The sequence below is a fragment of the Podarcis pityusensis genome (assembly GCF_964106645.2).
Source record: "Podarcis pityusensis genome assembly, chromosome: 9".
Lineage (NCBI taxonomy): Eukaryota > Metazoa > Chordata > Lepidosauria > Squamata > Lacertidae > Podarcis > Podarcis pityusensis.
The window spans coordinates 51,243,377-51,262,475 of NC_138034.1; the positions used below are offsets into that span (position 1 = coordinate 51,243,377).

At 46.0% G+C, this 19,099-nt stretch overlaps 1 long non-coding RNA gene across 3 annotated transcripts; it reads left to right on the forward strand.

The window, feature by feature from the left end:
- The first annotated feature begins 4 nt into the window (after positions 1 to 4).
- Positions 5 to 18,789, forward strand: LOC308485917. Of its 3 annotated transcripts, none has more exons than XR_013990857.1 (3): positions 5 to 171; positions 10,674 to 10,775; positions 18,226 to 18,789. It is a non-coding gene; the product is annotated as an uncharacterized lncRNA (long non-coding RNA). The 3 variants fall into 3 exon arrangements; XR_013990858.1 differs by lacking the exon at positions 5 to 171 and adding an exon at positions 10,265 to 10,440; XR_013990859.1 differs by lacking the exons at positions 5 to 171; positions 18,226 to 18,789 and adding exons at positions 10,265 to 10,440; positions 11,907 to 12,619.
- The last annotated feature ends 310 nt before the right edge of the window (positions 18,790 to 19,099 follow it).

Consider the following 19,099-nt stretch of genomic DNA (forward strand, 5'->3'; position numbering starts at 1 on the left):
CAAGGCGCCTGGCCACTTACAGAGGGGCGCTCTCGGGCAGGAGGAGGTGTCAGCGGGGCTAGGGATCGGGACTCGGGCGAAAAAGGACACCACCACGCAGCTGCTTCCAGACGCTGCACGGGGCTGACGTCTTGGTGGGGTGGGCTGTCCCATCGCTGCAGCACCGAAAAGGTGATCGAACAAAGCGGGGTGCAAATAAATGGGAGGGGCGGGTTCGCCTGATTCACTGGTCCCAAAGTATTAGCGAAAGTGTCGATTGCATCTCGCCGAGCAGCCCAGCATCTTGGTGCAGCAGCAGCACTACAAGCAAAAGGATGCAGCGTTGTCCTGCATCCTTCTGGCTCCAGCGAGGCTCAGAGTGAGAGGAGACGGCGCTAGGTCCGCTTCCGAGTAAACGCAGGGTGTTCGGTCTACAACACCCCAATGCTGCTCGCGTTTGATCCCTTTGCAACGTGAAATTGAAGTTGGCTAGAATGCAAGTTTGAATTTTAAAATGGTTTTCTGTCCACAGGTTAGCACCATCAGTGTATAAGACTCCAAATTTTTTACAAATTTTTTAAAAGTAAAAAAATCTTACACGGAAAAATATGGTACATCATTCCAGTAAATCCAAACCCTAGAACTTGCATCACATCACTCAATCTGCAAAATCAGCATCCTTTGCATGCAAAAAGTCCCACTTTCCCTAGCATCTCCAGGTAGCGCTGGGAAAGAGTCTGAAATGCTGGAAAGCTGCTGCCAGTCAGTGCTGACAATATTGAACTAGATGGATCAATGTTCTGAACTGCTATGAAGCAGGCCCTTCTAATATTCTTCAAAGGTGGATTCTTGTCATGGACTCGCTGCGGGGGGGGGGGCACCAGTTGGAGAACCCCCAGGGGATGAAGGCTCAGAGGCAGAAAATTGGTGGTGGGATGACAATGTGTGGTCAGAAAAGGAAAGGGGGGCAGACTGGGAGGATGGGGTACTGGAAGCTGAAGAGGCAATAAGGGTTAGTGAGCTGGAAGAGGCTGTGGCAGGAGAGGAGCTGGACTAGGAGACACAGATGAGGCAGGCTGCTGAAGAACCCAGGGAGTCTCCCCCCCCCCCTGCTGCAACCAGTCCTCCCCCCACCCTCCCAGAACATGCAGAGAAATAAAGAGGGAAGAGCAATGAGAACAAGAGATGAAGCTTTTGGCTGCTGGGGAAGGAACTGGGGGATGAGCCTTAGAGAGCGGTGGGAAGGCGGAGACCTTCAATCCTTGCAATAACTTCACTGGGGCAAAACCTACTGGGAAGGATTGTGGGTAGCTCGAGTGTGCTGGTCCGGGGGGGTACCGCGTGGCGTGGTCCGTGTCCGGTCTGAGGCTGAAGCGGGGTCCAGGGCAGGGAGTCGGGCGTGGTCAGGAACTCTGGCAGAAAGCAGGACAGGGTGCCGGCAGGAACAGGTAACCGCAACCTGGGGCTGGGCTGGCTGGCCTTTATCTCTTCTGAGGCATAGGGCGGCCCACAGGTGACCTATGGGCGGCCCATAGGGCGGTCCACAGGTGACTCACCTCTCCTGGCCTGGAGGCGAGCACTCCTCCTGCGAGAACTTAGTTACCGCCACCTCTCTGCCCTGAGCCTCTGCAGCTCAGGAGAGGCTGGAAGGTTACTGGACCCAGAGGCAACCTCACCTTCCCCTGACAGGGCTGGGAGAGGAGCACCTGCAGGCAATGGGTCCTCGATCACCTCCGGAGCCAGAGCGGATTCAGCTGGTGTCTGCTCTTGAGGATCCGGCACAGGTGAGGGCCCTTCAGGTTCAAGCCCCTGCCCCAGCTCAGCCGGCCCTGGAGGTGGGGACTCCTGTGCAGGCTGGGATTCCTCAGGTCCAGCCTCTGAATCAGATTCCCAGGCCATCACATCGAGAGGCGTAGCAAGCCCAGGTGGTACCCGGTGCAGAATTTTTTTTGTCACCCCCCCCCCGCACACATCGACAGCTTGGGGTAGGCTTGGGAGTCGCCCCCCTTCCTATACCTCTGTGCCTGACCCCTGCAACCCCCAAGTACCCCGAGCTCCTGCTGGCAGCGGGGGGGGGGGTGTCCCACCGCCATCCGTATGGCGGTCCAGCGGCGCCAGTGGCAAACCACTATGTACAGCGCATGTGCAGTGTCGCTACGCACCACGCATGCATGCGACACCGCCTATGTGTTGTACGTAGTGGTTTGCTGTTGGCGCTGCCCAAGAGCCGTACGGATGGTGGTGGGATCCTCTGCTCGTGGCTGCACTGGTGGCCGTGGGATCCTCTGCGTGTGGCTGTAGTGGCAACGGCGGCATCCCACCGCTGTCTGTACGGTGCTCGGGTGACGCTGGCGGTAAACCGCTATGTACAGCGCATGGGCGGCGTTGCTGCGTACAGCGCATGCGTTTGACACCGCACATATGTTGTACGTAACGGTTTGCTGCCGGCGCCACTCAAACGCCGTACGGACGGTGGGATCTTCTGCTCGCTGCTGCAGCCGCGAACAGAGGATCCTCCACATGCGGCCGCGGAGGTGCAATGGCTGCTCACACCGCCACACTAAAGCTGGGGCGGCAGGGCAAGCACCCCATGGGGTGCCTTCTTGTCACCCTCCCAACACAGAACCCGGGGTGCACCATGCCCTCCCCACACCTTGCAACGCCACTGGGTAGCTCTACAGGATGCCAGAACTCAGCTCAGGAGAGCAACCATTTTGAGCAGCACTAATTCAGTCGCATTACTGTCTTGCAAAATGGCAGGGGAAGCCAAGGAGGAGGCAAGCGGCAGAATCTCTCCTCCTAAAACCTTCAGAGGACAGTTATCATAGCCTCTTCCGTTTCACCAATGTAAGTTGTCACAAAAGAGAATTTTCTTCACAGCACCCACCTGAGCACTGGCTGCTTAGCAATAACAAGCCTTTGGCTTTACTCATTTCTAAGCTGTTGCAATGTTGTTTAAAGATTTTTATTTATTTATTTATTCATTTATTTAATTACAGCATTAGCATCTTTTGCTTCAGCCAAAACGAATTCCAGAGCAGCTTAAATATGATCAAACAAACAAGACAGGTCCTACCTGGAGGGTTACTGTTAGGTTGTGGGCGAACATATCAGACGACACAGCGATTCTTCAAACAGCTCTTCTTTATTCTGAGGCCAGAACTGAACTGAGCTGAAGGGCTCAGTCAGCCTGCTTATATAGAGCTCCAGTACCTTGTTACTGTAACAACTTTCTAAAACTATCCAATCACTGAACGTCACTTTCGATACTTCATTTACATAACTATCTACAGTATCCCCCTGCTGGCCCAGGGTGAGAACTTCAGTACATAACACTTACCATCTTAATCCCACAACACAAAAGGGAAAAGGGACATGGAGGAAAGAGGAAAATCAAAATTATTCACAATTACCTTCTGCCCCACTCTTTCCAGGCACAGGTGCATGCTTAAAAGCTCTGTGTCTGAGCATGGTCTTTTGTGTGTGAGCATGTTCCCCCAGAGCTTTCCCCGCAAAAATAACAAAGAGGATAATGGAGTCAGCCCACACTTTTAGTTTAAAAAAATTAAAACTATCCTAAATTACATGAAGCAGAAATTCTAAGAACGTAAATCAAGTTTTGTTTTGTTTTTTAAAAAAGCAAAGTACAATAAAATATATGGTAATGGTGATTCTTCAAAATAAAAAAAAATCCTTCCAGTAGCACCTTTAAGACCAACTAAGTTAGTTCTTGGTATGAGCTTTCGTGTGCAAGCACACTTCTTCAGATACACTGAAACAGAAGTTGCCAGATCCTTCTATATAGTGAGAAGGTGGGGAGGGGTATTACTCAGAAGGGTGGTGGGAATGGGAGATTGGCAGATAGCTGGGATGAGCCTGCTGACGACTCTTAACGACTGTAATGGGTCTTACAGGAAAAGGCAAGGGGTGAGAAGGTGAGAAATGGCTTTGTCATGTATAATGGGATAAGAATCCAATGTCTTTGTTCAAACCAGGTTTCTCCATGGTTTTAAGTTTGGTAATGAGTTGCAATTCAGCAGCTTCTCTTTCCAGTCTATTTCTGAAATTCCTTTGTAGTAAAACAGCTACTTTGAGATCTTGTATAGAATGTCCTGGGAGATTAAAGTGTTCTCCTACTGGTTTCTCTGTTTTGTGATTCTTGATGTCAGATTTATGTCCATTTATTCTTTGGCGTAAGGTTTGGCCTGTTTGTCCAATATAGAGAGCTGAAGGACACTGTTGGCATTTGATGCCATACACAATGTTAGATGATGAGGAATTGAAAAGTCCCGAGATGGTATGTGTGATGTTGTTGGGGCCAGTAATGGTGTTGTCCGGGTGTATGTGGCAGCAAAGTTGGCATCTGGGTTTATTGCAGGCTCTGGTGCCAGTGTCCGTGTTAAGTCTGGTTGTAGTATTATTGTGGGTTAGGAGTTGTTTAAGATTGGGTGGCTGTCTGTAGGCAATGAAAGGTCTTCCTCCCAGAGCTTGAGAAAGAGAACTGTCATTGTCCAGGAGAGGTTGTAGATGCTCAAACATCTGATCAGCGTTCTCTACTCTAAACAGAAGCTAATAAAGGAGGAACTCCTTGTATTAGACAACTCTATCAGGAACCACCAAGCTTGGCAAGAGTTCCAAAAGGAAAAACAAAACATTTACCACTCTCAACTGGAGCTACTGAAAAAACAGAAAAACAAGAAACTCTCTAACCTTTCCAACCTACAGGCTACTAATCAAAACAAGATCAACAATATTGTCAATCTCTCACAGCAAGCACTCAGCCCAGCCGAGGAATCAGTCCTTTCACGTGGACTGTCATTCTGCCCTGCCAAATCCCCACACATGATTCAGTTCTACGGGGACTTGGAAGCATTTTTCCGCCGTTTACGCCTGAAGGAGTATTTTCAACACACACAACAACAAGACCAATCAGAACAAACAACAACTTCACAACACAACACCTCTCAACCCACTGGAGAACAACAACCACCCTCCCAACAGAACACTGACCACCAACTACCTCCGAAAAAGTGTTACACAAAAAGGGACTCCACATGGACCCCTCCTGATGGACGCAATACCACACTGGACTTGTACATTGACTGCTTCCGCCACAGAATCCAAACAGATGTGACCAGAAAACACCATCGCTTACAACAAAACCTAAACCATGCTGAAAGGAGAGCCATAGATAATCTCAGAAACAACCCAGACATTATAATTAAAGAAGCAGACAAAGGTGGAGCTGTCGTCATCATGAACAAAACTGACTACATTCAGGAGGCTTACAGACAACTTTCCAATACCGCCTTTTACACAAAATTGGACTCAGACCCCACACAAGAATACAAGAAAGAACTGAACAAGATTGTTAAGGAGCTACCCCCACACATCCAAGAACAGATCCTCACCAACACACCAACAGAACCTCGACCAGGAACTTTCTATCTTCTACCTAAAATACACAAACCAGGAAATCCAGGACGCCCCATCATTTCAGGTATTGGCACTATTACAGTGGGTGTCTCCGGTTATATGGACTCTGTTCTGAAACCATATGCCATCAGTGCTCCCAGCTATGTACGTGACACCACAGATTTTCTGAGGAAAATACAATCTTTAAATAATCTTCCCAACAATACTATACTAGCTACTATGGATGTGGAATCTCTGTATACCAACATCCCACACAACGATGGTTTACAAGCTATAAGGAACACCATTTCAGATAAAACCACAGCGGACCTTGCCACCAAACTCTGCCAATTTGTCCTTACCCACAACAACTTCAAATTCGGTGATGACCTGTTCCTTCAGATCAGCGGCACAGCAATGGGCACCCGCATGGCCCCACAGTATGCCAACATCTTCATGGCAGATTTAGAACAACGTTTCCTAAACTCCTACCCACTCAAACCTCTCTTGTATCTGCGATACATTGACGATATTTTTATCATCTGGACACATGGTCAACAGACCCTGAACACCTTTCACCAGAAATGTAATGATTTTCACCCCACAATCAACCTTACAATGAATCAATCTATGCAAGAAATACATTTTTTGGACACTACTATAAAAATACAGGATGGGCGCATGGACACCACCTTATACCGTAAACCAACTGACCGACAAACATATCTACATGCCTCTAGCTACCATCCCAAACATACCAAACAGTCCATTGTATATAGCCAGGCACTATGTTACAGCCGCATCTGTTCCAATTCTACAGACAGAGACTCTCACCTAAGAGATCTACAGCAAACCTTTTCAGAACTAAAATACCCAGCAGATGAAGTTAGACAACAGATCAACAGAGCCAGACTTATACCCAGAGAGAACTTGCTGCAAGACAGACCCAAAAAAGAAAATAACAGAACACCTCTAGTCATCACATACAGCTCCCAAGTTAAAACAGTACAACGCATCATCAGAGATCTACAACCTCTCCTGGACAATGACAGTTCTCTTTCTCAAGCTCTGGGAGGAAGACCTTTCATTGCCTACAGACAGCCACCCAATCTTAAACAACTCCTAACCCACAATAATACTACAACCAGACTTAACACGGACACTGGCACCAGAGCCTGCAATAAACCCAGATGCCAACTTTGCTGCCACATACACCCGGACAACACCATTACTGGCCCCAACAACATCATACATACCATCTCGGGACTATTCAACTGCTCATCATCTAACATTGTGTATGGCATCAAATGCCAACAGTGTCCTTCAGCTCTCTATATTGGACAAACAGGCCAAACCTTACGCCAAAGAATAAATGGACATAAATCTGACATCAAGAATCACAAAACAGAGAAACCAGTAGGAGAACACTTTAATCTCCCAGGACATTCTATACAAGATCTCAAAGTAGCTGTTTTACTACAAAGGAATTTCAGAAATAGACTGGAAAGAGAAGCTGCTGAATTGCAACTCATTACCAAACTTAAAACCATGGAGAAACCTGGTTTGAACAAAGACATTGGATTCTTATCCCATTATACATGACTAAGCCATTTCTCACCTTCTCACCCCTTGCCTTTTCCTGTAAGACCCATTACAGTCGTTAAGAGTCGTCAGCAGGCTCATCCCAGCTATCTGCCAATCTCCCATTCCCACCACCCTTCTGAGTAATACCCCTCCCCACCTTCTCACTATATAGAAGGATCTGGCAACTTCTGTTTCAGTGTATCTGAAGAAGTGTGCTTGCACACGAAAGCTCATACCAAGAACTAACTTAGTTGGTCTTAAAGGTGCTACTGGAAGGATTTTTTTTATTTTGACTATGGCAGACCAACACGGCTACCTATCTGTAGGTGATTCTTCAGTTTAATATATTAATCTTAATATGTGGTCTTTAACGCTAAGTCAGCACAAATGTCAATTGAGATCTTAAGCGCATCGCTGTTTGCTCCAATTGAGCTTTAAAGAGCAAGTTATCATGAGAAAAGGTCCAGAGGAAAAAATAAAAAGGGTGCTCAGACACAGAGCTTTAAAGCACAGATCATACCTGGAAAGGGCGGAAGAAAGGTAATTATGCCTCACCTACAATTAACCAGCTAGCATATCCAGGGGTAGGAGGTTTCTGGTGAAGCTGGGCCTCCAGCAAAGCTGATGAAATGAGCTCTGTATTGAGGCAGTCTGATGCAATGGCTGCCCTGAGGTGACCCCTGATGGGAAATGAGGCCTGACAGAGCTGGCCGGTCATAGCAGAGTCAATGGAGGGAGCTCTGCTTTTCAGCACCCCCACTATTTCAGATAGGTTGCAGCTATGAGTTTTGGCTACACTGACCCCAAAGTCGGAAGAGCTCCTGAACAGAGATGACATTCGACTCCTTACATAGTTTTCCTGGGTTTATATCCTGTGTCTCACCCCCACTTTCAAACCCTCAGAGCCAGAAAGCAACTGACATTGAAGCAGTTGAGGGCCCCTGTTCAGCAGCACCTCTTTCTTCCATGAATTCAGGCCTAGAAGTGTGGTGAAGGGGCTACTCAGCCACTATGGCTTGACTGACTGGTAGCGCCTTCTCCCTGATCTTTGGACACCATCATTTAAATCCAGCAACATCTGGAGGGCACCATGTTGACTGCCCTTGCCCCATGGCATTCTGCACTATTTTGAAAGAGCCATTAAGTGGCTGCCTGGCAGTCATTGTAGCTCACGGATGCCAAGCAAGCTATGGAGAAGCTATGAAGGTATGAACCAAAAGGGTTTCCTGGGTCCTCTCCTCCTGGCATTTTATTATGTGGACTGCCTTTTCCGTTCAAGGTCTCTGAGGCAGAAGAAGCATGTGTTTGCTCTCACTCTTTTCTTGAAGCAATTAGTCTCCTTCCCCACGGAAATGGCCTAATCGATATACTGAGGACTAGCAAGTTTTGTTAAGAACCTGCAAACTGCCCATTGGAGTGGAAGGTTAATATTTGATGGAGGCCCTTCTGCCTCCTAGTAGCATGTGACCTGATTGGCTGCCCTGAGGTGACAGCACTCATTGTGGCCGGTTGGAATGAAGGGCTGTAGGCCTAAATAGCTTTGCATGTGGAATAAATAACTGGTCCTCCTTAAGAAGCTATTGTCTCTTTGTTGGTGAAAGCTGGAAGTGCACTTCAGTACTGATTGGAGAGCAAGTCCAGCCACACCTCCCTGTTCTGAGAAGGCAGAGCTACCTTTACCCCCTTCCTATCACGAGGTTCAGAGTTGGAGTGTGACAAAAGATTAATGGCTGCACTGAGGCTCAACTTTTCAAGTAACAACAAAATGGAGAAGAAGAGCGGTGGTGTGTTTTTCCTTCTGAGCAAACGCCTTCCTCCTTGCCCCGCCCCACTCCCAGATGAGGTGCAGGGCTGGAGTGTGGCAGGAGCCGAATGGCATCACAAAGGCCTAGTTTTCAGGTAAGAACAAAATGGAGGGGAGCGACTACTTCCAGGTATCGTTGTCTCCTAAGCAGCTGACTATCATTCCCTTCAGCATGCCAGCACTACCACTACTGCCCTATAAGGGCTTCTCTACAAGTGCAAGGATTTATCTCTGGTATAAGGATTGCTGTTCCTTACTAAGGTTTTGAAAGGGTTCTTTATAGGGGATATTGTTTTGTGTGCAACTGCTTTCCAACATGATTGGGTTAATGCCCTTCTTTCCTTGAGACCAGCTCTCTCTAGAATAATAGTAATTATAATAATTTTTATTATTCATACCCAGCCCATCTGGCTGGGTTTCCTCAGCCACTCTGGGCAGCTTCCAGTACATATAAAAACATAATAAAATGTCAGACATTAAAAACTACAGTGGTGCCTCGCAAGACGAAATTAATTCGTTCCGCAAGTTTTTTCTTCTTGCGAGTTTTTCGTCTTGCGATGCACGGTTTCCCATAGGAATGCATTGAAAATCAATTAATGCGTTCCTAAGGAAACCGCCTTCAGACCAGGTCCGGGGACAGTCTGTCCCCCGACCTCTTCTGAAGGCTGGGGGGGGGGGACAAGGGCTTTTCTTCCCACCCCCAGCATTTTAAAAAACCCCGGGACAGCGGAGGACTTCTCCGCTGTCCGGGGCGATCTTAAAATGCTGGCGGGCGGCATTTTAAAATCGCCCGGGACAGCGGAGGACTTCTCCGCTGTCCGGGGCGATGTAAAAGCCCCTGGGAAGGCAGGCAGGGGGGGACAAAGACTTTTGCCCCCCGCCCGCCTTCAGAAGAGGTCCTGGACCTCTTCTGAAGGCGGGCGGGGGGCAAAAGTCTTTGGCCCCCCCGCCTGCCTTCAAAAGCCGTTCGGGAAGGCAGGCAGGGGGGAACAAAGACTTTCGCCCCCCGCCCGCCTTCAGAAGAGGGACCTCTTCTGAAGGCGGGCGGGGGGCGAAAGTCTTTGCCCCCCCGCCTGCCTTCAAAAGCTCTCCCGGGAGGGCAGGCAGGGGGGAGCAGGCCGGAGGGGGGGAAAGGCTTTGCTCCCCACCACCAGCATTTAAAAGAGGTCCCCGGAGATTTCCCTATGGGCTTTCGTCTTGCGAAGCAAGCCCATAGGGAAATTCGTCTTGCGAAGCGCCTCCAAAACAGAAAACCCTTTCATCTTGCGGGTTTTCCGTCTTGCGAGGCATTCGTCTTGCGGGGTACCACTGTACCCAATAAAGGGCTGCCTTCAGGTGTCTTCTAAAAGTTGTATGTATCTGCTCCACATGCCACATTTAATGTTGCATGACATCAGGTGTGGGGCAGGCGGGTTGGATGTGAGGAAACTGTCCTTGTGGGCCAAACTGGGACCCCCGGCAACCCTAAGTAGGGCCGTGGGCTGGAGGTTCCCCACCCTTGCTGTAGGGAATGGGCCTGGCACTAGTTTAAAAAGTTGTGATTACTACTAAAAAGATGGCCTAGTCAAGCTGAGGCCTCAGGTATTAAAGTGGCACTATCTCCCAGGTTTATAAGTCTTGGCCAAAGGAAGCTGTGGAAATGTTTTTCTGGTCATCAGGTAACAGAACATACAGGTCCATCCACACTATATTCGAGCACCCAAATTCTAGAGGGTAGTTTGTGCATCTCTTCTTCACATGTCTCTTCTGACAGGACACCACAGGGCTCATATATCTTGTCCCAATGTATTTATCTGTAATTGATAAATGTTAATCTGCTAATGGTATTTTGTTTGTAAGTTATTTCTGTAATGAAGTCAAATTCTGTAACTTCATGTTTCTTTCTCTCTAGGAATGGCAAAAATGTATTTTCTTGTTGGTCCTGCCTTCTACCTGGTGGAGTTAACTTTTTTCTGTTTGCTGCATTCTCTACTGATCAGAAGAACACTTCACAGTGAGTCCAACTTTCCATTCTTACTCTGTTTTGTGCCTAAGTGCAAAAGTTATAAACATGCCCCACCAAGTGTGAAGAATGTGCGTGTGTTGAATTAGTTGTCTGTCTCTCTTTAAAAATTGGACGTAGAAACCTGATCTGTTCATGGCTGCTGTGTCCTTCACACTTGATGGGTTGTGCATGAGTATTTTGTACTTGAGTAAAAGAGGTAAAGTGAAAATCCACACTTAGACTTCTAGCTGTATGGTGATGTTCATGATCCGAAACGATAAAGCAACAGAAGTGATGACAAAGGTTTTTTTAAAAAATAAATAAATCCATAATTTGTCAAAAGAACATCTGTTGCATATCTATGATGAGCCACTCAATCAGCAAACACAGAGAAATATATTCTGTGATAACTAATAGTTCTGCATTTCCCAAAAATATTAATAATCAAGATGTAAATGATGCTTATTTCAGTCCTAACAAAAATCAAACTTCTTTAAAAACATCCTAATTTTGAAAACTCAAATATCTGATCCTCCACTATTTTATATGAAAATCTACCCTGTTGGTGACAATCACATAATGATGTATGTGGAGAAGATTATTTATTAAATAATAATGTCTATTAGAGCTTTATTTGTGTATCAAAGTATGCATCATTTTCAGGGAATGTCAATCCAATCTAATTTCACAGAGATTCTGTTTAGCATGGAGATTCTTGGGCATCAATTTATATTTTTAGACAGTGAGCATCACAAGTGAATTGTGCATTTTGTAAGGTTTATGGCGCCCAGATCCCCAGCTTGTGCCAATAAGAAGACGGTTACAAGCTTATTCTCTGATATTATTCTCAACAAAATAAGCAGCACTTCATTTACTGTTGCTACTGTTTTTTCCTGGTTTCCTTGTTTTAAAAAATGATTATATCATTCAGAATGATTATATATTTGCTGAGAATAGAGAACTCTTAATTATCTGAGCCTTAAGGCTTGTTTCACATGTGCAATTAGTACCTATGTAATAATTACCATAACAAGGAAATGCTTGGGTGAAAAGCAAAGCTAAGTAACAATTACATTTTTAATGGCTTATTCATATTATATACAACTTTATGGTGTGACTGGTAAATATTGTGTGGTTTAGGACACCAGAATTTCAAGATCTGCTTTTCCTTACATGAACCTGAAGTTCATCAGAAGCCTTTCTCCATATGCCGCATCCAAGGGATAAGCAGAGCAGAGCAACACAAGAACAGGCTTTTTCAGTGGTGTCTTTCTGCCTCCACATTTGACAAATGCTCTCTATGAGGAAACATGCCTGGCATACCACGGTCAGTTTTTAAGCACCAGGCTGAGCAGGGCTGGCAGATTGAAGCAGTCACCTCAGGTGGCAGAATCCTTTGGAGCAATGCCCCTGCGAGTGCCTTGCCTGCTACTGCCAGGGTTGCACAATGGTGGCTTGCAGTAAGATCTCGCTGGAAGCAGCTATGTGACCCAAGCAAGTGCAGCTGCAGCAGGGAAGAGCATCTTCCCATTTTACCTCAGATGGGGAATAGGACTGGTCGCCCCTGAGGTTGAAACATTTTGTTTACCCAGATTTTTGGTGGTTATGTTTTTGAGATCATACTTGTTGTTGTTGTTTAATTAAATTTGTATTGTGCTCTTCATCTGAAGATCACAGGGTGGTTCACAACATAAAAATACAAAATGACAACACAAAACGCGTAATTTAAAAAACCCACCATTGTTACTTTGCTGGATCTCATGATTGGTTTTTTTAAAAGACTTCTTGGCTTTTATCTAGTTCAGTGTGCTTTTTCCTTTAGTGGCCAACCAGATGCTTATTTGAAGTGCAAAAGCTGAAACACGAGGACAGTGGAATCCTCCGACCATTGTTCCTCAGTCCCTGATGTTCAGGTGCAAGCTACTTCTGATCCTTGAGACAGCAATATGCTTTTCATAACTCATAATGATTGATGGCCTTATTCTCCATGAATTTGTCCAATCTACCTTTAGAGCCATCTTAATTTGATGTCCAACACCATGTTTTGCACTAGCAAAGATTGTATTTTAACTATGGATCTGGTGTTACATGGAGTGCTTTCCAGTCCTCTGGTAAGGAGGCCACATACCCACACCCATGAGGGACAAGTTACCATAAGAATACATTATTATTTAGACAAGCCTACCCAGATGCTTGGAAGTTTGGATGAGTTTTATTTATTTATTTAGATTTTTTTTTTAATTTTATAACAATTGATGATACAAATCTCATTCATCAAGTTATTTACAATTATTCTCCCTCCCCTCTTCTGGACCTACCTCAACTCCCCCTGTGCTGAGTTATTTGGTTTTATTTATCGTATCCTGCTTTTCCTACACAAAAATAAAATCCCTTATCATTTCTCTGAAATATCTGTTACTCAAGTGAAATTGTGAAGTTTATTCAAATCCTGCCAGTGGTGCAGAGTGCCTTCTATCAGGTTCGGCTGGTGCCCAGCTGCACCACTATGTTGCAGTTGTGCTGCATGCACTCCCCCCCCCCCCATATTCCTTGCTTACATAAAAACACTGTGTAATCTGGAATGGCTACCATGTCACAGTGGATTTCCAGTGCTATATGAATCAGACAAGGAGTAGCCAGTGTGGTGCCCTCCAGATGTTGTAGAACAAAAACTCCAATCAAACCTGACCATGTGTTGTGTTAGCTGGGGCTGATGGGTGTTGTAGTCTGGAGGGCACCACATTTGCTACCCCTGAATTAGACATAGGCCCTGCTCTGGTGCATATTGGGAAATCAATACAGATCCATCAAGCTCCTAGTTTTCAAGGACTGTGTGCCTGCTTCACTGAACTATGTCTTTCTGAGGAACTTATTGCAAGCGGCTGAAAGAAATGGAATTTTCCCCCAAGTTGAGACCGAATAATTCCCTTGAAAGTTTCCCTTCAACTATAATAGGGCCTTGGTATGACTCCTTCATCAGGACAACATAGTGTCCTGAAAAACACTTAGCTGGAATACTTAATCTTCCACATCTACCAGATAAAATATGTTTACAAAGTCACACCCTAGAATGGTCTGGATTCTATGCTTTGCCTAGGTCAGGCATGACCAAACTTGGCCCTCCAGCTGTTTTGGGACTACAGTTCCCATCATCCCTGACCACTGGTCCTATTAGCTAGGGATGATGGGAGTTGTAGCCCCAAAACAGCTGGAGGGCCAAGTTTGGCCATTGCTGGCCTAGGTGGTGGATGTTATAAAACTTCCTACCCACATTAAGTGTTTAGTTTCAGCTACTGTCATACCTAATGAAGTTTGTCGTCAAGATGTCTGGGCTGCAGTATCTGAATATTTCTCTTCCTAATAATAACTGACCGTATGTGTTTCTTAGGATAAACACATTTGCAGAAGATTATACGATTAAGATTGTATAACTGTTGCCACATCTTTGTATTGTGTAAAAGAGATCTTCACCTGCAACAGGATGTCTACTGCTAGTATTCAAGTGGTTAAACAGGAGCATAGGCAGCTGCCTTTATTGAGTCAGAGCATTAGTCCATTTAGCTCAATGTCTCCACCAGGTATGGGGAACCTTTGACCCTCTGGATGTTACTGAACTACAGTTCCCATCAACCCTAGCAAGCATGACTAATGGTCAAGGATGATGGGAGTTGTAGTTCAGCAACATCTGAAAGGACAAACACTCTAACTAGTCTATGCTGACTGGGAGTAGGGAACATTCCCAGCCTTAGCAGGAGATGCTGGGGATGGAACCTGATGCTGTACCATGGAACTTCAGCCTCTTCCTTACAAATGATTATCATGTTGAAGTCTAGACTATGTACTGGAATATTAGACTCAAAGCATATATACACAACTTTCTTGCACACATGCACTGGTTTGGCTGTAAAATTAGAGTTGGGGTTATGCTAAATAGACTGCATGCTCCATTTAACCTCAAAAAAATGACATTTCCCCCATTTTATAACCAAACCAACACATGTATGTTTAATTAACACAACAGGTCAGCTTTGACCTTTATTTAGGGCTTGTCCACACTTCCACTTATCCCAAGGAAAAGCAGCAGGACAAGTGGAAGTGTGGACAAACCCCTATGTAATCAATAAAGGTAAAGGTACCCCTGACCATTAGGTCCAGTCGTGAACGACTCTGCAATCCTAAACATGTCTGCTCATATGAATGAATGAATTTACTTTATTATGGTCACAGACCAGCATAAACAAAACATCTAAATAAATAGCATCACAATATCTCTAAGTGGATAATTATTAAATTAATTGGGAACAAGAACCAAACGTAGATTAAAACATATACATAGAATACCTGATTAAGCATAGGTAATGGATGAATAAAACTGATAAGGAAAATTTAAAGGAGATCAGTTCAAAAAGAACAGCTGTATGGGGTGGGTCTTCCGAAGTGCGGATCTAACAATGTGGGCCTTCTATTTAGGACTGATTTGTAGCATAAACCATCCTTCGATGAAAATCAGGCAACTAAATATGTGACTTCTGGGCTTTTGTCCTGTAATAATAGGGAGACGTTCTGAACACCCAGGGAACGTCTATAGGATGGGGTGGATAAACCTAGTTCGAATATCTGTGTAATACTCGCAATAAAGAAGGGCATGCTCCGTTGTTTCCTCCTGCCCAGTGTCTGCTCATAAGTAAGTCTCAGTCAATAGGAGTCATCCCTAGACCAGGTAAATGTGTGGGGGATTTCAGCCCACATAGTCAGTAGTTTTAACAAAATTGAAGAAAATTTTCCTGGATAAAATATGTATGAAGAAGAGCAAAATTCAAAATCATGAATTTCATTAGCTATTTTTCTCCCCCTATTTCTGTTGTTATGCCAATTAATTTCACTGGACTTACTGTGGTTTCTTAAAGGGCAACATACAGCTACGTTCTGTTAAAGGGCAATGCACGTTTGCCACAAATCTATCGAGCTGTCATCATAAACAGTGAGATAGATAGTATAGTTCCTGGTGAAAACATTGAACGGTGATGGCAACATCAAATTGATCTAATCCTGGGTGTTTTTATAATCTGAAGGAATTACTTTAAAAATAATAATAAATGCTATGGTGGAAGCCAGACCCTTTCCAGTTGTGTTTGAGTACAGAGTAGAAACCCATGCTCAGATATACTCTCTTTTGTATTAGTATTGTTATATCTACTCAAGTGCTGAGTCCAGGCACTGAAGAAACGTGCTCCAGTTTGCTAAGTACACTAACGGTCAGGGGTACTTTTACCTTTACCTTTACTGTATTGTTATAGGACACAAAGCCACTCCCGACATCCGGAGGGGAGGGGTTGTGGGCGCACGCCCCATTCACACCCTTGCGGGGCTGGCTGCAGCCCCGCGGGACTTGGGGAATCCCGGGATTCATTAGGATTCATCATTCACCGTGCCAGCCAACTGGCTGGCGGCGGGGGTGGGACTTGTAGAGGGCATTTAAGGTCGGGGCAGCCCACGCTCGCCCCTTTCTTTTCTTTCAGCAGCTGCTGGCAGTTCCTGCAATTCTGATCAGTTTAAATTGCTTAGTTGTCACAAGGTACCTTTGCTTTCTTGATCATAGCGTTACTCCTTCATTCATTGTGCTGCTGGAGCCATTTAATTCCTTGGCGTTGCTTGAAGCATTAATAATTCTTTATGGGGCCGAGACAAATTATATCATCTTGCTGCCTGATACCAATAATTCATTCAGGGGTTATTGCTGAAGGAGCTGTCTTCGCCTTTAAATAATTCATAGGTTTAATTAAAAAGTTGTGTGAGATGTGTTTAGGTGGCCACCCTGCAACGACCTGCTACAAGAATAAGCAGCAGCCCTTTTGGGGCGGCAGGGGTCACTTCCACCAGGGAAACTGGGGTGCCCCCTCAGGCGCGTCAGGACCCTCCCGCGGCACAGTGGGGAACCGCTACTAATTTGTCCCTCGACCTAGCTCACTCTCCTATTAAACTCCATCCCTTAAAAACACTCTTAAATCTATATCCCAATAGGCAAGCCGCCCTTCTTCTGTGGGAAGGGTTTTCCCAAGGGTTCAGAATTCCAGTCGCCTTCATCCCCAATTCCAGTAGCCCCCCCAATCAAAAGTCAGTTTTGGAGAGACCAGACATTGCCATGAAAAAGATTCAGAAGGAAATTTTGGCCGGCAGGGTGGCTGGTCCATTTGCAGAACCTCCCATTGATCAGCTGCATATTTCACCGCTTGGCATCGTCCCCAAAAAGGCCCCGGGGGAATTCCGTATGATTCATAACCTTTCTTACCCCAAGGGCGCTTCTGTTAACGATGCTATCCCCCAGGAGCTGTGCACGGTGAAGTATGCATCCTTTGATCAAGCAGTGAAGTTGGTCCGGGGTTTCGGTAGGGGCGCCTTCCTGGCAAAATGTGACATCGAATCCGCTTTTTGCCTTCTCCCAGTCCACCCTGAGGACTATCGCTGGTTAGGCTTTAAATTCCAGGGTGCTTATTTCATCGATAAAGCGATGCCCATGGGGTGTTCAGTTGCCTGCGCTGCCTTCGAGACTTTCAGCACCTTCCTGGACTGGGCGCTGAAGTTCAAAACTGGTTCCAAAGGGGTGGGGCATTACTTGGATGACTTTATTCTGGTCGCAAGTAATGCAAATGACTGTTTGGCCTTGCTGCAGGCCTTCAAGTCTATGGCTGAGAAGCTGGGCGTCCCTTTAGCAAACGAAAAGACCAAGGGCCCAGTCACTATGACTTACCTGGGCATTGAGCTTGACACAATTGCCCAAACATCTCGTCTACCTACTGAGAAGTTGGTTGCCCTAAAGGAGCTTGTTTCACAGCTATTGCCATTAAGGAAGGTTACCCTCAAGCAAATTCAATCACTCTTGGGTCACCTTAACTTCGCGTGCCAAGTGGTTTCCCCCGGTCATCCCTTTTGTGGACGACTGGCAAAATTGTCAGCAGGTTTAAGGTTGCCACATCATAGGGTGCGTCTCTTGAAGGCAGTAAAATCGGATCTCGGGGTGTGGCTGCAATTCTTAGACGACTATAACTGAATATCACTTTGGCAGGATAGCATGGCCCTGCAATCCAATTTCCAGGTGCATTCAGACGCAGCAGGTTCTCTGGGTTTCAGCGTCTACTTTAGAGGGCAGTGGTGCGCACAGCGATGACCCTCTTCATGGCAGGGAAAACCCATACTTCTCGATTTAACATTCTTAGAATTCTTCCCTATAGTAGTTGCAATTCATCTATGGGCCGAGCAATTTAAAGACCACAGGGTCTGCTTTTGGACAGACAACCAAGCAGTGGTGTCTGTTTTAAAGAAGCAATCTTCTCGTTCGCCTAGAGTAGCGTCGCTTTTACGGTATTTTGTCCTTTCCTGCCTTCGGCTAAACTTATATGCATCAGCCAAATTTGTACTGGGTATTGATAACAACATTGCGGATGCTCTGCCTCGTTTCCAGATGGATCGCTTTCGCTCATTGGCACCAGATGCGCAGCAGCTGCCTCAGCCGTTTCCGGAGCACCTCTGGAGTATTGGCAACAAGAAGTGATAAAGGGAGTATTGTCAGCAGTTGCTCCCTCAACCCTAAGATCCTATAATAAGGCGTGGTCAGATTTCACATCATTTCGCCAGAAGAAAGGCCTATTTAAGCCAGGCAGGCCCCCGGCCAAGTCGGAGGTTTTAGAATATCTAGTGTGCCTCCGCGACTTAGGGCGGGCTCCCAAAACCCTCAATATTCATTCCGCAGCAATATCGTTCTTCTCCAAAGCTCTGTTCTCAGTCGACCCCTGCGAACACTTTGTGGTACGGAAGTTTCTGGAGGGCTGACGTAGGTCACAACCTCCTAGCTCTGATAGCAGAAGACCCATAACTTATGACATACTCATGCAAATGCGTAAGAAGCTCAGGGTCATCTGCTGGTCTAGGTATGAGGCCAGGTTATTTTCCACAGCTTTTTCATTCGCCTTCTTTGGCACCTTGCGCATAGGCAAGGTGGTCTGTGAGGACCAACCAGATAAAAATAACAGGGGCTCCTCTTGGAGGACGTGACCTTGTCTAGCTCTGAGGTAATCTTGAAAATTCGCAGCTCAAAGACTGATCAGCTTGGTAGAGGGGCCCTAATCCGCCTGCAGGCTACTCAGAAGGCTGGCCCTTGCCCAGTAAAGGACGCAATAAAGTTCCTGTGTTTAAGACCTAAAGCCTGTGGCCCTTTCTTCATACACGCAGATGGCTCTTGCCTGTCAAAGCACCAGTTCACGAGGGTTATGCGCAAGGCAATCGCTGCCATTGGGCTCCCATCTGAGGACTACGCTGCACATTCCTTCCGCATCGGG